Source organism: Balaenoptera physalus (genome assembly GCF_965194825.1).
Source record: "Balaenoptera physalus genome assembly, chromosome: 6".
In the NCBI taxonomy this organism is placed as follows: Eukaryota; Metazoa; Chordata; class Mammalia; order Artiodactyla; family Balaenopteridae; genus Balaenoptera; species Balaenoptera physalus.
In genome coordinates, this window is record NC_138885.1 from 89,849,757 (window position 1) to 89,868,928 (window position 19,172).

At 36.0% G+C, this 19,172-nt stretch overlaps 1 long non-coding RNA gene across 1 annotated transcript in view; it reads right to left on the reverse strand.

Annotated features, from left to right (window-relative positions):
- Window positions 1-19,172, reverse strand: part of LOC309663430 — a 355,502-nt gene that overhangs the window by 23,665 nt on the left and 312,665 nt on the right. The window lies entirely within an intron of this gene.

Sequence of the window (19,172 nt, forward strand, 5' to 3'; positions counted from 1 at the left end):
TACTGGAAACAGAAAAAGAATTGACATATCTGTAAGTTGATTCTTTGGGAAAAAGACATAAAATACATACTTCAAAGTAGGTAAATAAAGAAAAAAAGAAGTAATATAAATATATGACAAAAGATAATAGGAAAGAAGAAAGAATGGAAAGAAGGAAAGAAGGAAGGAACGAAGAGAGGAAGGGAGGGAGGGAGGGAGGACCAAATGATAGAAGTAAATGCAATGAAAAATATGGAGACAATTTTTATAAATAAAATTCAACATTTATCACTGAATAAAACTCTTAGAAAATCAGAAATAGGATATTCCCTTAGCATGATTAAGAACACTATCTTAGGAGGAGCTTCAAGATGGCGGAAGAGTAAGATGCGGAGATCACCTTTCTCCCCACAAATACATCAAAAATACATCTACATGTGGAACAACTCCTATAGAACACCTACTGGACGCTGGCTGAAGACATCAGACCTCCCAAAAGGCAAGAAACTCCTCACGTACTTGGGTAGGGCAAAAGAAAAAAGAAAAAACAGAGACAAAAGAATAGGGACGGGACCTGCACCAGTAGGAGGGAGCTGTGAAGGAGGAAAGGTTTCCACACACTAGGAAGACCCTTCGCGGGCAGAGACTGCGGGTGGCAGAGGGGGGAAGCTTCGGAGCCACAGAGGAGAGCGCAGCAACAGGAGTGCGGAGGGAAAAGTGGAGAGACTCCCACATAGAGGATCGGTGCCGACCAGCACTCACCAGCCCGAGAGGCTTGTCTGCTCACCCACTGGGGCGGGCCGGGGCTGGGAGCTGAGGCTCGGGCTTCGGAGGTCGGATCCCGGGGGGGACTGGGGTTGGCTGCGTGAACACAGCCTAAAGGGGGCTAGTGCGCCACAGCTAGCTGGAGGGAGTCCGGGAAAAGGTCTGGAGCTGCCGAAGAGGCAAGAGACTTTTTCTTGCCTCTTTGTTTCCTGGTGCGCAAGGAGAGGGGATTAAGAGCGCTGCTTAAAGGAGCTCCGGAGACAGGCGCGAGCCATGGCTATCAGCGCTGACCCCAGAAACGGGCATGAGATGCTAAGGCTGCTGCTGCCACCACCAAGAAGCCTGTGTGCAAGCACAGGTCACTATCCACACCTCCCCTCCCGGGAGCCTGTGCAGCCTGCCGCTGCCAGGGTCCCGTGATCCAGGGACAACTTCCCTGGGAGAACACAAGGCGCACCTCAGGCTGGTGCAATGTCACGCTGGCCTCTGCCGCCGCAGGCTCAACCCACATACGTACCCCTGCCTCTCCCTGGCCTGAGTGACCCAGAGCCCCCGAATCAGCTGCTCCTTTAACTCCGTCCTGTCTGAGCAAAGAAGAGACGCCCTCAGGCGACCTACACGCAGAGGTGGGTCCAAATCCAAAGCTGAACCCCGGGAGCTGTGCGAACAAAGAAGAGAAAGGGAAATCTCTCCCAGCAGCCTCAGGAGCAGCAGATTAAATCTCCACAATCAACTTGATGTACTGCATCTGTGGAATACCTGAATAGACAACGAATCATCCCAAATTGAGGAGGTGGACTTTGGGAGCAACGATAAAATCCTCAACAAAATACTAGCAAACAGAATCCAACAGCACATTAAAAGGATCATACAACATGATCAAGTCGGGTTTATCCCAGGAATGCAAGGATTCAACAATATATGCAAATCAATGTGATAAACCACATTAACAAATTGGAGAAAAACCATATGATCATCTCAATAGATGCAGAAAAAGCTTTTGACAAAATTCAACACCCATTTATGATAAAAACCCTCCAGAATATAGGCATAGAGGGAATTGACCTCAACATAATAAAGGCCATATATGACAAACCCACAGCCAACACTGTTCTCAATGGTGAAAAACTGAAAGCATTTCCACTAAGATCAGGAACAAGACAAGGTTGCCCAGTCTCACCACTATTATTCAACATACTTTTGGAAGTTTTAGCCACAGCAATCAGGGAAGAAAAAGAAATAAAAGGAATCCAAATCAGAAAAGAAGTAAAACTGTTACTGTTTGCAAATGACATGATACTATACACAGAGAATCCAAACGATGCTACCAGAAAACTACTAGAGCCAATTAATGAATTTGGTAAAGTAGCAGGATACAAAATTAGTGCACAGAAATCTCTTGCATTCCTATGCACCAATGATGAAAAATCTGAAAGAGAAATTAAGGAAACACTCCCATTTACCATTGCAAAAAATAAAATAAAATACCTAGGAATAAGCCTACCTAAGGAGACAAAAGACCTGTATGCAGAAAAATATAAGACACTGATGAAAGAAATTAAAGATGATACAAATAGATGGAGAGATATACCATGTTCTTGGATTGGAAGAATCAACATTGTGAAAATGACTATACTACCCAAAGCAATCTACAGATTCAATGCAATCCCTATCAAACTACCACTGGCATTTTTCACAGAACTAGAACAAAAAATTTCACAATTTGTATGGAAACACAAAAGACCCCAAATAGCCAAAACGATCTTGAGAAAGAAAAACAGAGCTGGAGGAATCAGGCTCCCTGACTTCAGACTATACTACAAAGCTACAGTAATCAAGACAGTATGGTACTGGCACAAAAATAGAAATATAGATCAATGGAACAGGATAGAAAGCCCAGAGAAAAACCCACGCACATATGGTCACCTTATCTTTGATAAAGGAGGCAAGAATATACAGTGGAGAAAAGACAGCCTCTCCAATAAGTGGTGCTGGGAAAACTGGACAGCTGCATGTAAAAGAATGAAATTAGAACACTCCCTAACACCATACACAAAAATAAACTCCAAATGGATTAAAGACCTAAATGTAAGGCCAGACACCATCAAACTCTTAGAGGAACATATAGGCAGAACACTCTATGACATAAATCACAGCAAGATCCTTCTTGACCCACCTCCTAGAGAAATGGAAATAAAAACAAAAATAAACAAATGGGACCTAATGAAACTTAAAAGCTTTTGCACAGCAAAGGAAACCATAAACAGGATGAAAAGACAACCCTCAGAATGGGAGAAAATATTTGCAAACGAAGCAACTGACAAAGGATTAATATCCAAATTTTACAAGCAACTCATGTAGCTCAATATTAAAAAAACAAACAACCCAATCCAAAAATGGACAGAAGACCTAAATAGACATTTCTCCAAAGAAGATATACAGATGGCCAACAAACACATGAAAGAATGCTCAGCATCATTAATCATTAGAGAAATGCAAATCAAAACTACAATGAGATATCATCTCACACCGGTCAGAATGGCCATCATCAAAAAATCTACAAACAATAAATGCTGGAGAGGGTGTGGAGAAAAGGGAACCCTCCTGCACTGTTGGTGGGAATGTAAATTGATACAGCCACTATGGAGAACAGTATGGAGGTTCCTTAAAAAACTAAAAATAGAACTACCATATGACCCAGCAATCCCACTACTGGGCATATACCCTGAGAAAACCATAATTCAAAGAGAGTCATCTACCAAAATGTTCATTGCAGCTTTATTTACAATAGCCAGGGCATGGAAGCAACCTAAGTGTCCATCGACAGATGAATGGATAAAGAAGATGTGGCACATATGTACAATGGAATATTACTCAGCCATAAAAAGAAACGAAATTGAGTTATTTGTAGTGAGGTGGATGGACCTAGAGACTGTCATACAGAGTGAAGTAAGTCAAAAAGAGAAAAACAAATACCGTATACTAACACATATATATGGAATCTAAAAAAAGAAAAAAGAAAAAAGAAAATGGTTAGAAGAACCTAGGGGCAAGACAGGAATAAAGATGCAAACCTATTAGAGAATGGACTTGAGGATATGGGGAGGGGAAAGGGTAAGCTGCGACAAAGTGAGAGAGTGGCATGGACATATATACACTACCAAACATAAAATAGATAGATAGTGGGAAGCAGCCGCATAGCACAGGGAGATCAGCTCGGTGCTTTCTGACCACCTAGAGTGGTGGGATAGGGAGGGTGGGAGGGAGGGAGATGCAAGAGGGAAGAGATATGGGTACATATGTATATGTATAACTGATTCACTTTGTTATAAAGCAGAAACTGACACACCATTGTAAAGCAATTATACTCTAATAAAGATGTTTAAAAAAGTAATAAAATAAAATAAAAATAAAAATATATCTGATGTTAAAGAAAATAAAAAATAAAAAAATAAAGTGAACAGAAGCTTTGGAAAAAAAAAAGAACACTATCTTAGGTCATTAGTTAACATTCTGTTTGAATATAAAATAATATAAAAATTATCTTAGAGTCATAAAACATTATAGGTTTAAAAAGGAAAAGTTTACAAATGAAAAAACCTAGTATGGTCTCGGTATTTTTATATATATTTATATATTTACACACCACGCATGTATGTATGTATATATTACATCAAATTGTTAACAACAAATTAAATCTATAACTAGCTGTTATTTTTCACTTAATACATTTGGAAAGATGATTAAAGTCCTAATGACTATTAATACCAGGGATGGTGTGATGGGAGTGGCACTCTTACACAATGCTCGGAATGTAAACAGAGTCTCTTTTTTGGCACATAATATAGTAATAAGTATTTGGGATCCTGCAAAGGTGATATATTTTGATCAAAAATCCCACACTAGAAATTTAGCATCGGAAAATTAGAAAGGAACTTAGAAAGATGTCAATTAATCATATATAAAGATATTTATTGCAACATTGTATAAAACCTTATGCCATAGAAAAATGCTCAACAATAGCAGAATGTTTAATCATACTATAGCCATGCTATAGAAACATATGATAGTGCTTTAAATCATTTATCAAATAATAATTAATGATGTGGAAAAGCACTCATGATATAATTTTAAGTGATAAAAAGGTACTAAATTACATCCACAGTATGATTCACTTTTATAGATGGGATGAGGGAAAGAAGGAAGAAAGAAAGATAGGGGAGGCACAGAGCAGAAATGAGGGAGGAAGGGAGGGAAAAAGCAAAAACTAGAAAAATACATTAAAGTGGTTTTTTGATTATATAAAACTAAATAATTAAGGACAATTTTTAATCATCTCTTATTTCTACAATCATTAGCTCTCTGTTTGACAAGCAGGGAAAATAATTAACATTATTTTTATGTTAAATCTATAGTTTCTAAAATAGGGTTATCAGGTTTTAGGTAGACTCAAAAGTTAAAAGTTTAGTTAGACAATGACTATCATTGGGTTTTCATGAAAGCCAGATTATTTTTGTTTCTAGAACAGTGCCTTTGTTTTTCCAGAAGTCAAAAGACAAATGAAAGAAACCGAGGAGGAAAGAAGATGCTTGGAAGACTAACCAGGATTTTTCCCCTTATAAGCTGTTAATAACCACTGAAATATTTATTCTGCCTGAGAAACTGAGCTCTCTTCAAGGGTTTTTGAAATGAAAATCTTCTGAAATGGCTGGGTATGTGAAACAAAGCTACCATAAAATCACAAAAGACTAAAGCTAAAATTATTTCTCTACTTTGGAGGGACACGTTACTTTGTCCTTCACCCCAAGTTTTCATTCCTCTATTTGTCCAGTTAACAGCCAAACATTTAGCCTTTTCTACCTACTAAAGGCTAGAATGTACTGTAAGCTAGTTTGCTAGGATACAAAGGCAAATAAGAAATGGTCTTTGGTTACAGTCTAGCAAGTTAACCTTGTGATCTACTCAAGGCTAGTTAAAAGTTTAGATTAAATATAGAAAGAATAGTTAAATCTTACTAAAAGAAGTGCTAATTATTCTTAGATATTTCCGTAAATAGTCCTTAATATGTATTATATTTTTAAATGTAAAACTTTATCATCATTAAAATTAGGCTGTTTTAACAACATACTTTATTATCAATGAAAAAATATAATTTGTAGAAGATTTGATATATTCTTTTGAATAACTTATATCTATAGTTGAAAACCTTAATAATTATGAAACTATTAAAACCCCTCCTCAGTGAAAATAGTTTCTTAATCAAATTGAAGCATAGGAACTAGGAGAAAAGAAACAGCTTCATTCAAACTAGTTCTGCAAACACAAAAACCATAAATAAATGTTGTGGTTGTCCTCCAATACCCCATTCTCCTCCTTTCCTCAGTAACAGGATTCTCAGATTAGTTCATAACCACACAGTTTCTTGCAGCTAGTATGGCCATGTGACCACATTCTGACCGACAGAATATAAGCAGAACTTATATGGTGGACACAACTTTCTGGAAGTATTCTAAAAGGGTGCGAGCATACCTTCTCCCACCTTTTTTACTCCTTCCTGCTAGAATGTAGCAGAATGTAGATGGGATGGTTGGACAGAGAGCAACCACCTTGAACCACAAGGTGGAAGCTGGGTGTTATAAGTGGCAGAACATAAGACAGAGCGAGCCTGAATCCCCAATAATTTTGGAGCCAACATATCAACTCTAGACGAACTACATTCATATGAAGAAAAGCATACTTCTATCTTTTTTAAATCCACTGTTGTTTTGGGTCTTCTTTCACTAATGACCAAATCTCATCTTAACTATTACAAACGGCAAACATCCTAGCCTAGCTTCTCTAATTCTACTGCCACTCAGATATCATGCCTGCTCCTCGCTCAGTGCTAAGAACACCTCTCACCATGATCACATCCATAGCCCAAGTTAACTACAGCCTTTTCAGTACTGTTCAGCTCTTAAATTTTTACAGGACTTGGAACAGAAAACCTGCCAGGCATTTTCAATGGGATCATGGGTAAATCATGTAATGCTACTGTCCTCAGTGTCTTTATTTATCAAATGAGTACAGTAATTCATACTGTGATAACAATAAAATCCATTTATAATTCAGGCAATGATGTTGTGAGGCAAGTATTACAATTGGCAGAGTTTCAGAGAAGTTAAGCAAAATTCTCAAGATTACATCTTAGTAGCAGAACAGGTATTCAAACTCAGGTAAGTCTATTCTAAATACTACGATCCTTCAGATACACGTCATTATCCTTTACCTTTTACCTTGGGAATAGTCACTGAGGGAACCTGTCCAAAACAGTTAGATTACCTGTCACACAGCAGATGCACATTAAGTGTGAATTATCTCCCCTCTGCTCTGTCTTACATGTTGGTAAAATGAGAGCATTTTGCTTTCATTCTCCTCCATATATAATCTCACATGAGGACAACTCTGTGAAAGAATCAATCTGGACGAATTCCACTTTTAAATAAAAATATCATGGAATACAATTTTACACTTGAAAAATCCCAGGCCCAGTAATTTTTCAACAGATTGAATGCATTAAGCTTTTGTATATACGTAGACCTATACTGGAAGATATACAAAGTTAACCAGAGAGTAACAATTCCTGTCCTCTAAGAATTTATAACCTAAAATATGCCACATAGATGTGGGCTCCAATACACAAATTCAAACAGACACCAACACATGAATAAAAACCAACAGTACAACCTTTCAGTCCTGTGTTGAACAGAATTGTTTTTAATATACACATACAAATTAGAATAATACTTAAATGCAAATCAGAACCCTTGGGAGTGGGAAGGATGAAGAATTTGTCTAAAAGAAGGCATCCTCCCAATTAACTTCACATACCAGGGTTTCTGTAACAGATATACAATGCTAAGAAAATAAGCTCTTAGATGCAGGGGTGTAAAGGCATATTTGCACAAACTAATTATTAAACAAAATGGTCCTGTAAAAGTGAAGGTCTTTTTTTAAGACAGGAAAAAAGAAAAAGTTCCAAATGATTTTTTCAGTGTAAAAAACTGTAATATAGAAACACAAAGACAAGGATTTTCTTTCAGGTTTTGACATTTAGAAGCCCTCTACCCACAGATACTTACAAATTGGGAAATTCATTTAGGATAGAAAATCAACAATAAGGTTCACAGAATAAGGAAACCAACAAGCCCAAAATTTAAGTAGCCTTTACCGTATGATGGTAATGATGCAGCTAGTCAGTGCTTCTTCATGGTATTTTTCCTTTTTTGAATGAAATACTTTCTTGCATAACTTCTGGAAGGCCTAAGATATACTTCCCTTAAGCAGTGGACCTCTACACTGGTTAAATCAAACATGCTCCACCCCTCTCCCACTTCTCATTCTCTCCAATTCCCTTTCCCAAAGCCTGAATTTCATTTAGCAAAAGCTTCTCACAATAAATTTAAGTTAGGACAGCTCTGCTCCTCTTCAAAACTTAAAAAAAAGAGCAGTTTCAATCGCAGCCCCTGGCCAAATCTACCACCTGTGTATTGAAATGATTTAAAAAATTCGACATTAAAAAATAAACAAAGCAAAACTCTACTTCCATTCCCACTTATGAACTGTGTCTGGTAGATTAACCTGAAAATTAGAGTGGGAAAGATTCTGCAGTGATTCTATTGCTGAATATAAAGACAGCCCCAAGCTGAGGGTTTTCATCTTCACCTGATTTATCCCTTCCTTTCCTCTGTCTATTTCATTCCCAAGGCAGAGACTCAATCTTTTCTCCTACTGAAGTCACTGAAAGAGTGAAATCTATCTTATCCAAGCAAAACAATTTCATTCATCGTATTGCAGTCTCATCAATTAGGAGTTAACAGGTAAAATAAAACACCAAGAACCTCTCTTTTGACCGATGAGATGTTTCCTGAATATTCCTAGTGCCCTGGGACAGCTCAATCCAACCTCTTTACTATTTATTTATTTGTTTATCAATCTATTTAACAAATATTTATTGAATGCCCATTGAGTGACCATGGCTTATACAAGATATTTGCTTTTATTTGATATTCAGCTGATGTAGACATATACTGATTGAGCCTTTAAACCTCTTACCTCCCAATTAAAATATAATCTCCTTGATTGGGATGAGGGGTCTTACTTTTCTCCTCATTGCCTAGTAGAGAGCCCAAATAGTATTTTCTCAATAATTAGTTTGTATATAGAAGTATCAGGTTTAAGCCACATGTTATTTCTGCTTTGAAGTCCTATAACTCAAACCATTGTATCCCTTTCTCAATTAAAATTTTTGAAGTTTCTTTATGGTCTGTGGACTGTAGTGGGTACAGTTCACCGCTCTACAAGTTAGAAGAAAATTGGATTTCCATCTTTGGGGATTCACCTACATTTCAGACACTGCCCAACAGCACTGTGTGCTGGTTACACATGCCTGCTTTGTGAATACAATGAGCTCAACTTATTTTATTGACTACATTGAAACAATGACTAATTTTATTCCAGACTCCACACAGTGCCACAAAACTGTAGCTACCATAATGGTATTTATTATAAAAGAACTTTAATACCTCAGTGCAAGACTTGCCAACTAGAAATATGCCTTCAGTGGTGTGGATTGGCTAGAGATTGTTGTTGGAAAGGTCTTTTCAATCCTTTAGTCATTCATTTTACATAGGTATATAATTACTCTTTATGCCCCCAAAATATGTGACCATAAAATCAAGAAATTTATAATATTTAACTAAAATGCACATGTTATAGGATGTGAAGTGTGATGTTGTTATCTCAGTTGTTACTAGGTGCCCATTACTGAGAACAAAATGTTAGGTTGTTAAGTGTTCATATCTTCTATGTACCACCAGAATAAATATGCAGGACATTAAAATGATAGACAAAAACTGGTTCTGCCACCCTTAGCCTATCACCTACCTCAATACTATATAAAAGAGACATGATAAAGATAGATGAAAATGTTTCAATTAATAGAGGGACTCTCTAAGGAACAAGTTGCTGGGGTATTTGGTGTTTCCCTCACTCCTAAAGAGGAGAAGAACTGCTTGCCATCAACTTCAGACCCATTTGGGGGAAAGGAAGAGCTTTAGGAACCTCCTAAAGAGTTTGAGATGAGTCTTCCATGATTTGAATAGTGGTAATTGAGTCCTACTTAGAACTGAGGCTGTCTCAGATGGTATAATAAGAAGAAAAGCAGCTACGGTGTGAGAAAAATGTCAGCTCTACCAGTGATGGACAAAAGGAAATCTCTTGAAAGGGGTTGGGCTTGAGTCAGATTAAGTCATTAACTCTGAATGCCAGAGCTAAAAGTTACCCACTGCCTCCCCGACTCCCAAATAGAGTCTGTGAAGTTTATGCCACCAAAAAATGAGCTAAAGAAGAACTTATAAGAGGCCAGTTGAAGATGTATCATTTGCTTCAGGGAAGAGTGCAAGAAGTCCCCAGTGATGGTGGGCATTCTAAACGGCCACAAAATTGCCCCAAAAGAGAAAGAGCAAATTTGGCCATCTTTCAAACCCAGAGGTCACTAATACCAGATGACCACCTAACCAATCAAGTAATATGTTCTAATTTCTCCCTCCCCGTACCTGATCCCAAAGGGCCAGAGGAAGCATAGTAAATGTAATGTAATTTCACCTTGGTTCTCTTGGTATACTTACTTTTGAACTGATCCACCATGTTGTGAGGAAGTCTAAACAGGATGAGGAGAGTACTATGTGGAGAGAAACCAAGCCCTGGCTGAGTTCCCAGACAAAAGCCAGCACCCACTTGCCAGCCGTGTGAAAGAGCAATCTTGAAAATGGATGTTCCATCTCCCAGCTGACTCATCCCAGCTAACATATGTGGGGAAGAAATTAGCTATCCTCATCTAGCCTTGTCCAAATTGCAGATTGATGAGAAATATATACCACTATTGTGGTTCAAACTCACTAAGTTTTGGAGTAGTTTGTTACAGCAATTGTAACCAGAACAGATTACCAAACCCAATGTGTATTCAGAGAAGGTAGAAATTGGAAGAGATATTGAAATTCTGATAATAGATGAACTGTATTTTATCACACCAGAAACTGTCATTTGAGAAAAAGCACTAATGAGACTCTGGAACCTGCTTGAGATGTCTGGAGATGAGGGGGGAACCCATCCTACCCAGTCCCACTAATTTGAAAGTCAGTGGTGAGAAACAATAAAGCCAAGTCTTTATAATTGTTTTCTGCTTGTACCACACAAGTCATTTCTTAAGTAAATCAGTCACTAATGAAACAAAATGATGCTGATCATACTATAATGTTTGGAGGGGGCTGAACAGCAAGTTGGGATGACAATGTAGCTTCAAGAGTGGCACTGTATACGAATGCTAGCTGAATATGATTTGTAAATTGGAGTGGCCTTTTGTTGCTTTTGCACAGCAAAGGAAACCATAAACAAAACAAAAAGCTTACAGAATGGGAGAAAATATTTGTAAATGATGCTACTGACAAGGGATTAATTTCCAAAATATACAAAGAGCTCATATAAAACATATGAGCTTAATATAAAAAAAAGAGATTAATATAAAAATACGAGTTTAATATAAAAAAAAAACCCAATCAAAAAATGGGCAGAAGACCTAAACAGGCATTTCTCAAAAGAAGATACAGGTGGCCAACAGGCACATGGAAAGATGCTCAATATCACTAGTTATTAGAGAAATGCAAATCAGAACTACAATGAGGTATCACCTCACACCAGTCAGACTAGTCATCATTATAAAGTCAACAAATAACAAATGCTGGAGAGGGTGTGGAGAAAAAGGAACTCTCCTACACTATTGGTGGGAATGTAAATTGGTACAGCCACTATGGAAAACAGTATAGATGCTCCTTAAAAAACTAAAAATAGAACTAGCATATGATCTGGCAATCCCACTCCTGGGCATATAACTGGAGAAAATCTAATTTGAAAATATATATGCACCCCAATATTCATAGCAGCACTATTTACAATAACTAAGACATGGAAACAACCTAAATGCCCATCAACAGACGAATGGATAAAGAAGATGTGGCATATACATACAATGGAATATTACTCAGCCATAAAAAAGAATGAAATAATGCCATTTACAGCAACATGGATGGACCTAGAGATTATCATATTAAGTGAAGTAAGTCAGACAGAGAAAGACAAATATTATATGATAGCACTTATATATGGAATCTAAAAAGATGATACAAATGAACTTATTTACAAAACAGAACTAGACTCATGGACATAGAAAATAAACTTATGGTTACCAAAGAGAGTGGGGGGGGGATAAATTAGATGTCTGGGATTAACATATACATACTACTAAATATAGAATAAATAAACAACAAGGACATACTGTATAGCACAGGGAACCACATTCAACATCTTCTAATAACCTATAGTGGAAAAGAATCTGAAAAATAATAGATATATAGATGTATAACAGAATCACTTGCTGTACACCTGAAACTAACACATTGTAAATTAACTATACTTCAATTTTTTAAATGGTTTTAATAAATAAATAAATAAATTTTAATAAAAAGAACGGCCTTTTGTGGAAAAAAAACAGAAGCCACTAGGTTCAGCTTAAAACAAATTTGAAACCTGTCAGCAGTAATATTCAAAGTGAGCAAAAGATCAAACGTCTTGAAGGTATGTATTCTTCCCTATCTCCAGCATTAGCACAATGACCAGTAAGTGCCCAACAAATACTGGTGACTGAATAAATAAATGAGTGACTCTTTGTCAGAGAATTAACCTGTGCCCATGGTTGGAAATTGCAATGCCGAAATTAGAGAACTATTTCCATTCTTGAATACATCCTTGGTTCAAAATGCAATGGGTTACTTCCACCAGATACGCTTGTCCCAGCACCACCACTGGCTAGGTTTGTAGAATATCCTTGCGGCAGTCAGAAGAGGCAGCATTTTACTATCTACTCACCAGGCAGGAAAGAATTAAACTGAGGCAACTAGCAAGTTTTTTAATAATATAACTATGCTACAAATTATTTCAAAATAGAAGAGTTGTATTTATTAGAAATGTTATTATTGTTTCTTACTATTAAAATGCCTCAAAAACACATGTGCTTGACTATTTAACAAGCTTATTTAAGAATGACTTATAAATAAATGCATTATCCAGTCATTCCTGCCATTTTAAGAGTTCAGTGTATCATAATTTATGGTAATACAAGTAGAATCATGAAAGGCATGAGTCAAAATGACATAAAGATCATCTAATATAACCCAGTAATTTTATGGTTAAGGAAACTGAATCCTAGAAATATTGTTATTTATCCAAGAGCACATACCTTAAAAGGGCTGAAAAGACAAAACCAAAGATCTCTTCATTTCTACTCCAGGACTCTTTTCTTTATATCATTCTGTATCTGATATTCATAAAATATAAAACTTCAATAGATATAAAATTGTCTAGACATGTAAATGATGTTAAAAATATAAACAGGTTTACCTATATTACAAAGCTATAGTAACCAATACAGTATGGTATTGGCATAAAAACAGACACTAGGACAATGAAACATAACAGACAGCCCAGAAATAAACCCATGTATATATGATCAATTAAGTTTTGACAAAGAAATGCCAAGGATATACAATGAGGAAAGAATAGTCTCTTCAACAAATGATGTAGGAAAACCTGGATAGCCAAAAGCAAGAAAAAAAAAGAAGAAAAGAAAATGGACCTCTATTTTACACCACACAGAAAAATCAATTAAAAACAATTAAAAATGGATTAAAGACTTGAATATAAGCCATAAAATTCCTAGAAGAAAACACAATGGGTAAGCTCCTTCGCACTGGTCTTGGCAATGATTTTTTGGATTTGACACTAAAAGCAAAGGCAACAAAAGCAAAAGGAAACAAGTGGAACTGCATCCAACTAAAAAACTTCTGCATAACAAAGGAAACAATCAACAAAATGAAAAGGCAACCTAACAAACCAGAGAAAATATTTGCAAACCATATACCAATAAGAAGTTAATATCCAAAATATACAAGAAACTCATACAACTCAATAGCAAAAAACCATATAATCCAACTTAAAAATGGACAAAGGGCCTAGACATTTTTCCAAAGAAGACATACAGATGGCCAACAAGTACATGAAAAGGGGCTCAACATCACTAATCATAAGGGAAATCAAAACCACAATGAGATATCACTTCATACCTGTTAGGATGTCTACTGTCAAAAAGATAAGAGATAACAAATGCTGGTGAGGATGTGAAGAAAGGGAACCCTTGTGCACTGTTGGTGGGAATGTAAACTGGTACAGCCACTACAGAAAACAGTATGGAGGCTCCTCAAAAAATTGAAAATAGAAGTGCCACATGATCCAGCAATTTCACTTCTGGGTATATATATCCAAAGAAACTTCAATCATTATCTCAAAGAGATATCTGTACTCCCATGTTCATAGCAGCATTATTCACAGTAGACAAGGTATGGAAATGACCTAAGTACTCATGTCATCTATAGATGAATGGATAAAGAAAATTTGAAAATATGAATACACACACACACACACACACACACACATATGCACACACACACACATCCCAAATGGAGTTTTATTCAGCCTTAAAAAAGAAGGAAATCATGTCATTTGTGACAACATGGATGAACCTGGAAGGCATTATCCTCAGTGAAATAAGCCAGAGGAAGACAAATATAGAATGATTTCGCTTACATGTGGAATCTAAAAAAAACAAAACAGTCAAACTCATAGAAACAAAGGGTAGAAAAGTGGTTGTTAGGGGCCAGGACATGGGGGAAATAGGGAGAGGTTGGTAAAGGGTACAAACTTTAAGTTATAGTATGAATAAAATCTGAGGCTCTAATGTATAACATGGTGACTATAGTCGATAACACTGTATTGTATAATTGAAAATTTGCTAAGAGAGTAGAACTTAAATGTTCTCACCAAACAGAAAAAAAAAAAAGGCAAATATGTGAGTTGCTGGATGTGTTAATTAACTCAATGGTGGGGAAGGGAAATTCCTTCACCATGTATACATATATCAAATCATCACATTGTACACTTTAAATGTTACAATTTTATCAATTATGTATTCATGAAGCTGGAAAAAATATATAAATATGTTTAAATGCGATATCAGTGTTGAAAAAAAGAGTATTATTTTGAAATTTCTCTATAGTTAATATATGTTTTCAGTGAAGAACTATTTTCAACCATCTATGAATATTAGTTTAGAACTACAATAATCACAGTTTTTCATGTATAAATAGCACATTTCATAACTTTTCATTCATTCTATAAACAATTGGATATTTACAATGTGCTAAATATTGTACTAGGGGGAAGGCACACAGTCCTGAATAAGATGAAAATTCTAGAATTTGGAGTATTGTAGAAAACAGAGATATTATAAAATATTATCCTAAGTATGATGTGTAATATAGGAGAACTTGCTTTGTATAAGTTTCTTAATCTACTCAAACCTCAGTTTCTCATCTGTAAAATGAGGATAGTCATAATCATTTTCTCCTAATTTCTGTGTGGATTAAATGAAGTAAATGCTCTAGAATACTATGATTCCTCAATAAATGTTAGCTCCATGCAATTTCATTGTGGTTACTGAGTGAGAGGGGAATGTATAACATGGGCATGCAAACCGTTCTGAAGGGTCTCAGAAGAATTCCATAAGGAAGTGATAAAAAAAAAAAGTAAGAACTAGCTGAATAAAATAGGAGGGGGTGTCCTAGGCAGAGAGGACACACATTTATGAGCTTGAGGAGCTGGAAATGAGGAATTATGCACCACATTTGATGAAATATAGCTGTAAAGTCTAATACAATAGCCACTAGCCACATGTGGCTATTTAAGTTTAAATGTAAATGAACTGTAATTAGATGAAGCTAAAGATGTAATTCTTCAGTCACACTAGCCACATTTCAAGTCCTCGATAGCCACATGTGGGTCTTTAGAACTAAAGTTAGAATGGCTTGAATTTAAAGAATCAAAGAGACAATGATGGTCCATGAGGCTGGAGAAGCAGGTAGAGCAAGAGATTATAGTGGACCTTGTGAGCTATATAAATGATTTGGGATATATTTTATTTTATTTTATTTTATTTTATTTTATTTTATTTTATTTTATTTTATTATTTTTTTAACATCTTTATTGGAGTATAATTGCTTTACAATGGTGTGTTAGTTTCAGCTTTATAACAAAGTGAATCAGTTATACATATACATATATCCCCATATGGGATATATTTTAAAGGCGATGGCACAGCAAAGGAAACCATGAACAGAAAGAAAAGGCAACTTCCTGAATGAGAGAAAATATTTGCTAGTTATATAACTAATAAGGGGTTAATATCCAAAATACATAAAGAATTAATATAAATCAATAGCAAAAGCCTCCCAAATAATCCAATTTAAAAATGGGCAGAGGATCTGAATAGACATTTTTCTAAAGAAGCCATAAAGATGGCCAACAGGTACATAAAAAGGTGTTCAACATTACTAATCATCAGGGACATCAAAACCACAATGAGATATTACCTCTCACCTGTTAGGATGGCTATTTTATTAAAAAGATAAGAAATAACAAACATTGGTAAGGATCTGGAGAAGGGTTGTACACTGTTGGTGGGAATGCAAATTGGTGCAGCCACTATGAAAAACAGAATGGAGGTTCCTCAAAAAATTAAAAATAGAACTACCATATAACTAGCAATTCCATTTCTGGATATTTATCTGAAGAAAACAAAAACACTAACTGGAAAAGATATATGCACCCCTGTGTTCATTGCAGCACTACTGCATTATTTACAATACCCAAGACATGGAAACAACCTAAGTGTTCATCAATGGATGAATGGGTAAAGAAAGTGTGATGTGTGTGTGTGTGTGTGTGTGTATGTAAAATGCAATATTATTCAGCCATAAAAAAGACGGAAATCTTGCCATTGGGACAACATAGATGGACCTTGAGGGCATGATGCTAAGTGAAATAAGTCAGACAGAGAATGACATATACCATATGATCTCACTTATATGTGGAATCTAAAAAACAAACAAACAAACAAACACAAAAACCCGGAGCTCACAGATACAGGGAAGAGATTGGTGGTTGCCAGAGATGGGGGATGTGAAGTGGGGGCAATAGGTGAAGGTGGCCAAAAGGTAAAACCTTTCAGTTATAAAATAAACAAGTCAAGGGGATATAATGAACTACATGGTCACTATAATTAATAATACTGTATTATATATTGGAAAGTTGCTAAAAGAGTAGATTTTAAAAGCGCTCATCACAAGAAAAAATTATAAGTGGTGACATGTTAAGCAGAATTATTGTGATAATCATTTTGCCATGTATACAAATATCAAATCATTATGTTATACACCTGAAACTAATATAATGTTATATGTCAATTATATCTCAAAAAGAAAGAAAGAAAGAGAGAGAAAGAGGAAGAAAAAAGAAAAAAAGAAAGTTGGAAGGGAGTAGGGGAAGGAAGGAAGGGAGAAAGGCAATGAAAATCTTTCCTTAACAAATCATCTATTTTTATAAAGTAAATTAAAAATATACTATTTTCCTCCCAAATGCCTTACTTAAATTGTTTGTTGTTTTCACAGCACACTTTTACTATATGTTTCCTTTGTAAGAAAGTGAAGCTGTTTGGATTACATTCACGTTTAATACACTACAATTCTGTGACTTGCCCCAAATCCAACAGCAGTTAATTAAATCTCAAACTAGAATCCAAGTCTCCTGCCTTTTACACAAGTGGGACTATGACTAAATATAACCACATTATCACTTTTTCTTACTTGCAGAGAAATGTTTATAAAAAATACTTATATTGCTGTCTATAGATTTCATTTAAAAAATAAGTCCAGGGCTTCCCTGGTGGCACAGTGGTTGAGAATCTGTCTGCCAATGCAGGGAACACGGGTTCGAGCCCTGGTCTGGGAAGATCCCACATGCCGTGGAGCAACTAGGCCCATGAGCCACGACTACTGAGCCTGTGCATCTGGAGCCTGTGCTCCACAACAAGAGAGGCCGCGATAGTGAGAGGCCCGTGCACCGCGATGAAGAGTGGCCCCCGCTCGCCGCAACTAGAGAAAGCCCTTGCACAGAAACGAAGACCCAACACAGCCCAAAATAAATAAATAAATGTATAAAAAAAAATAATAAGTCCAGATATCATAAAAATGTGGAAATTACATTTTTTTTTCTTGGGATAGCAATTGATATCAAAAGAAAATCTTTACTATTTAATTTGGCCAGTAGAAAAATAGAAATCTAAAATCATGAAATATATGGAGTTAACTCATGAATAGGGTTTTACAAAAGAGGAAACCAACAGAAAAGTTGTATATTACAGGTAGTTGTATGTCTGCTAGATGGCAGGTCTCAGTAGTCTGAATTCCTAGCTTGAATGTTTTTGTATCTGTTACTATCACTTTCTATTAATTTATGACTTTTTCACTCAATCTCATTTGTGTAATTCCAGATTGTGAATATACAAAATCAACCAACTAGACCACATCCAGGACAAATCCACCAGGTAAACCACACTAGCAGTTTACTTTGATGGATAAACCTGTAACCAAACATACCTTGCAAGAAAAACTAATGCAAAATATAAAATTAAAATGACAGAGAAGAAGAGAAAGAAGAGAGAGAAACAGAAGAAAGAACAGGAGAGGCTCCAAGACAAAGTCATGAACTCCAACCATTTAAATTAAACATGCAATTAGGAGACAGGAAAATACATTTTTAAAAGGAAAGAATTTTTTTCCAAATTGACTGTCTACAAATAGCCTATGATTTTACCTCTGTATTGTCCTATCCAAGGAAAGTTAGAGACACTTCTATATAGAAAATAAAGTAACCTTGAGAAAGGTAAATTGTTGGCACAGTTGTTAAGAGTGGCATTGAGAACTGAGTAGAAGACACATACGAAACTCAACTAACACTCACATTGACCTTGTATGATGGGCACCACCACAGCTTTTAAAATTATGATGTAGTCTTTTATTAATGAACTTTGCAATATTAAAAAAATGCTGTTATTCTGCCAGCAATGTGCATTCCTTGCAGTATGAATCTCTCTAACCCCTTCATGTCCTTACTATCTAACTATAAAAACAGTAGAACAAATAATAGAACCCAATAAAATCCTTCATTGCAGAATCTAAGAAGAATGCTACATGAGGTCCAAGACAAGAATAAAAACATTTCCTATATTCCAAGGAAAACAGCATTCAGATTAAAGCCAATCTTTAATCTGAAGTAGGGGTGGTTTTATAGGGCTTTGTTTTTTACTTTAACTTGGCCTTCTCAAGAGCTTGTGAAGGTTACGATGCTTATTCACAAGAGACTCTTCATTATAAATGGAGAAATAT